The sequence below is a fragment of the Gossypium arboreum genome, chromosome 6 (genome assembly GCF_025698485.1).
Source record: "Gossypium arboreum isolate Shixiya-1 chromosome 6, ASM2569848v2, whole genome shotgun sequence".
Lineage (NCBI taxonomy): Eukaryota > Viridiplantae > Streptophyta > Magnoliopsida > Malvales > Malvaceae > Gossypium > Gossypium arboreum.
The window spans coordinates 40,235,237-40,240,857 of record NC_069075.1 but is presented as its reverse complement, the minus strand read 5'-3'; the positions used below and the strand labels follow the sequence as shown (position 1 = coordinate 40,240,857).

The 5,621-nt window shown below is 33.6% G+C and overlaps 1 long non-coding RNA gene across 1 annotated transcript; it reads left to right on the top strand.

The window, feature by feature from the left end:
* The first annotated feature begins 3,304 nt into the window (after window positions 1–3,304).
* LOC128293888 (uncharacterized) lies at window positions 3,305–4,478 on the top strand. The gene is made up of 2 exons (XR_008284006.1): window positions 3,305–3,378; window positions 4,195–4,478. It is a non-coding gene; the product is annotated as an uncharacterized LOC128293888 (long non-coding RNA).
* The last annotated feature ends 1,143 nt before the right edge of the window (window positions 4,479–5,621 follow it).

The window sequence follows — 5,621 nt, the reverse complement described above, 5'->3', positions numbered from 1 at the left end:
TGTTGATGAATGTTAATGGTATATAATTTTTATGAGGTAAAGGATTATAATGAAATGAACTTATCTATGCTAAATTGTTGGACTGAATTATATGATTGTAATGATATGTACATGATGATGCACGAAATGAAAGTTGTGATTGTGATGCAAATATCTATGTTTGTTTGGCCTTATATAATGTCATGAGCATGAATTAATTTAATTAATTGAATGGATAAGTAAAGTGTCTAGAAAACATAGAATGTATGCATAAGTATATTGTCTAAATGGGACAATAGGAAAATTGGTGTAAGCCAACATGAATGAATGACATGATTATGATGATGTTACTATGATGATGGAAGTTGTGTCATATGTGTATGTATAAGAAAGTCGAGTCAGAGGTCCTACAACCCCTCCCCCTTACCAAAGTGGTACTTATAATGGAATTTCATGAGATTTGTATTGAATAAGTTTTCGGTTGAGAACCCAAAGAGTTCAGTGATAGAATAATTATAAGTATGATCCGAGATTGAAAATGAGCTGATAAGTAAAGTCAGAGCCAGAAAGTATCGGATTGACGTAAAAATTATTGGAGTTATGCACTGTCCTAGTTAGAAAAGGAATTCTCCTTGGTAAATCGAATTACTCAAGTGCAAGGTCGAGAAAAGTGTAAATCGAAATTTATTCAGAATTGGCCTTTTTTAGTGAATGGTTTAATATAAAATTTGTGACGGCAGAACTAGTTGGGGAAATGATATTTCAAATGTGAATTATCTGAGTGTGACAATTATGACCGGACAGATTTAGCAGTCTCTTTTGAGATGTTCTATGTGTTCACCCGTTCTCAGAAATATTTCTATGGCTATTGATCTTCTGAAGAAATTCTTGTTATATGGGAATGTCTTCTAATTCTGGTGTTGGATGAAAGCATTGGTAGTCTGACTGGTTTATAATTTATATTGCTCTATTTTATCGGGTATTCTATTTCATTTCGTCTGATAAGAATTGATGAGAGAATTCATATGATATTATGATTCTGTTTCTTCTACTTGATGCTTCATCTGATATATATGTATGGGAAGATATATTGATCTTGTTATATTTGATTTCATGGGATTAAATGATGTCTTCTTTTGGACTTTCTTTCTTTGAAGAATTATCGAGGTATTCTGTATTTTCTCTATGAATTTGGTTTTCGATTCTCGGCATAGTATCGTATCTTGGGTTTCTTTATCCCGGATCTCTTTATTCGGATTTCTTTATTCCGGTTTCTCTATCTTGGATTTCTTTATTCGGTTTTCTTGTTATCTTTGTTCCATAATATGTCAATTACGACTCATGTTCAAGTCGTTCTTCATTCGTGATAATCATGTCAAATATGACTATACTTCTAATTTGATCTTGGTAATGTGGTGATTTTAGTATTGGGATTTTTCTAATTTCTATGTAAGGATTTGACATCGATAAAGGCATAGGTGATAAAAGCGCGAGTTTTAGTCGGTATGGTAAATTATTTATTTGAAAGATTTCATGTGACAATTATGTCGGATTATTTTCCCAAGTCGATAATAGAATTTCATTTTGTACGTATAAAAGAGTAAATAGTTTGAACGAGAAGTGTATATTTATTAGAAAGAGTTGAATATTAGTTTAAGTCACTACTGAATGATAAGGTTTCCATCTTGTGAAAGCTAAAAGTTTATTACATGTTGACAGAGTTCGGATAGATGAGAATATTGGTTACCAAGCGTCTGAACTAGACTAGTCTACATTGAGCAAAGACTTCGACTTTCGGTAATGTATTGTTGTATGAATTGTGATGTGTTTCAAGACGGTGAGGTAATGTGATAGTTTAGAGCATCCGATGTTACATAAAATCGAGTTGTTAAAGGGGTTAAAGCCGAGCATTGGGATCTATCAAAATTATCCTTGTCAATGTTGATATTGGGATGGAAATGAGAAGGATTATTCTTGAGGCCATATCGAATTATTTCTATGGCGGAAAGAGGAAAATGTGATGTATCCTATTGTTAAATGTTTGGCGAGATCTATAAATCACATCAGTATTGAATGAATTCCTACTCATCGATTCATGGAATTTCGTGTCTCTTTGATTGTTGGATTTCTTGGAATTCGGTCTCCATTAAATCAAGTTGAGATCCGGGTTTTATGTCATGATATCATGGGAAATTAAGAAGGGTTGAAAAGTTAAGAACAGGTTGAGAGTTGAGACTGTAGCTTTTAGATCATATGAGAAATTGAAGAGATGTATTGGAGGTACAGTCTAAGTGCAAGTTCTTGACACCAAATATGAGATTAAAAGTGAAGACCACTTTTCGGTAAGATTTTCGGGGACGAAAATCCTCGAAGGGGGAGAGTTGTAATATCCTCGATTTTGGGCCTAATCGAATAGTGGTTTCGTGACCACAAAATCCGAGATAGAAATAATTATTTTATGATTATTTTAAGGTCTATGATATGATTGCATGATTGTGTGAAAATTTCGTGAAGAAATTTTATGCATAAAGTGCTTAATTTGAAATTTGGGACTAAATTGAATAAATTGCAAAACTTGTGTTCTAGAAGTATTTTGCATAAAATTGAATTAGATTATTAATTAGAGGTCCTTAAAGAGTAATTTTACCAATTTCTAAGTCTATGGACAAAAATTAGGACATGGAAGGAATTTTTGGAAAGTTTAGTAGTAAGGGCATTTTGGTCATTTAGGGTAAAATGAATTAAAATACAAAATTAAAAGCCAATTTTGCTCATCTTCAACCCCATGGCCGAATATAGCAAGGAGAAACCATGGCTAGGGTTTTTCAAGCTTCCAAGCTCGATTGTAAGTCCGTTCTAGCCTCGTTTTTAATGATTTTTACGTTTTTGGAGTCCCGGTAGCTCGATTTAGCTTATGCTAGCAATAATTTAACCTAGGGTTTATATTTGGAAAAATACCCGTAGGTGAAATTTGTGTATTTTGGTGTTTTATGATAGAATGTGAGGTTTTAAATTATGTTAGACAACTTGTGCTACTCGGTTTTAAGTGAAAACGAGCAAAAGGGCTTAATCGGTAAAAATACCTAATAGTCATAAGTACATGTTAGAGTGAGAATTTGATGTTGCCATAAAAGGGAAAAATGATCAGCATGTCATAAAACATAAGAAAATAGGCTGAATTTTAATTTACGAGCTTTGGGGCAAAAGTGTAAATATGCAAAAGTTTAGGGGCAAAATTGTAATTTTTCCAAAATATGATTTTGGGTCAATTTGAATAATGTGAGTCCTAATTAGACTATATTTTAAATGATAGAGCAAGGAAAACTAAAATTCGGGCTAAAATGGGGAAAATACCAAGTTGTGGACGAAATGGTAAAAATAGCCATTTTCGCATACGAGGTAAGTTCATATGTAAATGTTGGTAACATAGTTATTATTTTAAATGTTTTAATGTCTTTTAAATGATATGATAATTATTATGAAATATTATACTTGTGATAATTGTTTGTTAATATGTAATTATGTGAATTACTTTATGAGTATGAACTATCACCGAAGTATCGATTTCGATATTCCGTGGAAGACGGCAAAGATGTGAGATCGAGGAAAAAATCCCGTTTGAACCTTAGGAATAGATTAGGATACAAGTGACATGTCACTAGGATGGTTGAGCATCCGAACTCGTTGAGTTGAGTCCGAGTTCACTTATGGATGCGAGCGTCCGAACTCGTTGAGTTGAGTCCGAGTTCGTGAGATGTAACTAGGCATCCGAACTCGTTGAGTTGAGTCCGAGTTCACTTATGGATGCGAACGCCCGAGCTCGTTGAGTTGAGTCCGAGTTCACTTATGGGCGGGTTACATGGTAGCTTGGCTACATATGTGGCACTTATGTGCAAACTTTCCATGTATCCGAATTATATTCCGATGTGTTCAACGGGTAAAGTTCTACTCAAATGGAGGAATACTCAAGATGAAAGGGACGTATTGGTAAGTGTTGTGAAATGGATACTTTGAACAGGTATGTACTTAACCCTCGGGTTGAAAACTCGATATAACAACAATATGGTAAGATGATAAATGAAAAGGTGATATGAATGTCTTGGTGATGATTATGCAAATGATGTTTTATGTTTGCTTATATGGTTATGTTACTTGCTATTTGCATGTGAGCTTACTAAGCATTTATGCTTACTCCCTCCTTTTCATTCCTTGTAGTGTTGACAAGCCAGCTCGGAAATCGGAAACGGTCGGAGGCACGCTCACACTATCCGTATACCATCTTGGCATAATGGCTTGTATATTTTGAGTATGGCATGTATAGCATTATAATCATTTTATATGTATGGTCTTATGATATGGTTATTGAGTGGTATGGAAATAGAAATGCTTGGTAATGATTAGCCATTGGAATGGCTAATCATGATCATATTTGGTATTATGTATGTCAAATTGCTAGCTAATCCATGGAAACCATGAAATAGGTAAAATTTACCATAAAATAGATTCAGATAGCAGCAGTGACGTGAGTTTGAAAAATTACTAAAAATAGTATAAATGGAATTAAATAATGAATAAGTTATGGAATCGAAGCTTGATGAGTCTATTTTCATATGGAATAAGCAAAACAGGTATATGAGCTATATTTTATGAGATGTATAAATTTTTGTGAAACAGGGCCAGAGCGATTTCTGGATCCCCTGTTCTGACTTTGGAAATTCACCATAAATTTTACAAAGATAATTAGAAGTCACGCTTTATATGTACAGATTCCTTATTCAGTCTAGTTTTATTAGAGACAAACAGTATAGTCATTGAAGGTCTGTATAGGGACATATCTGATTCGTAATACACAGAGGTCAGAGTAGTTGAACCCTGAAACAGGGGAGACTTTAACTAATAAACTGTACTAATTGGCCCAACAAAAAATTCTAGAAAAAAATTAGTAGATATATATATGAGTCTAGTTTCAGGAAAAATTTACGGAATTGGATTTCGAGTTTCGTAACTCGAGATATGATTTTTAAAGCGACTGTGATGCAGTTAGCCAGCTTGTCTGGAAATTTTAAAATAAATTGTATGAGCTGTTTAATTAATGAATTAAGTCCGTTAACACCTCGTGTTCGACTCCGGAAACGGTCTCGGGTACGGGGTGTTACATACGGTGTTGATTTGGAAGGTTGGGATTACTAAGAATCTGCTCTTACTTTCATTAATGCCTCAGCAAAATCGTACTCAATCTACTTCTTAGAAGAGACCTAAAGTGACCTATTTTTTTCGAGAGCTAGATCTCAAGTTACCTAGCCTGTGTCTATAGGCCTTAGCCTGATACCCTACACTATTTTGTCTTCATTCTATACAAACATTGCTCTATGTCTAGAGTTTGCTTCAAGTATTTGGTCAAATACTTGCTTGTATCATTCAATTCCAATTCAACTAATCTAAATTTTTCAAAATTAGATTCATTTATGGGTATACTGCACACTTATCTATGTCTAGAGAATGTATGCATACAATTGGGAAATAAAAACAATTGAATGAAACAATAGATTAAATCAAATATATCTTCAACTATTAATGAAAATAAAAGTTTCATCTTGTAATCCCAACCATATAAGATTTAGCTCATGGGTTGGTAATTAAAA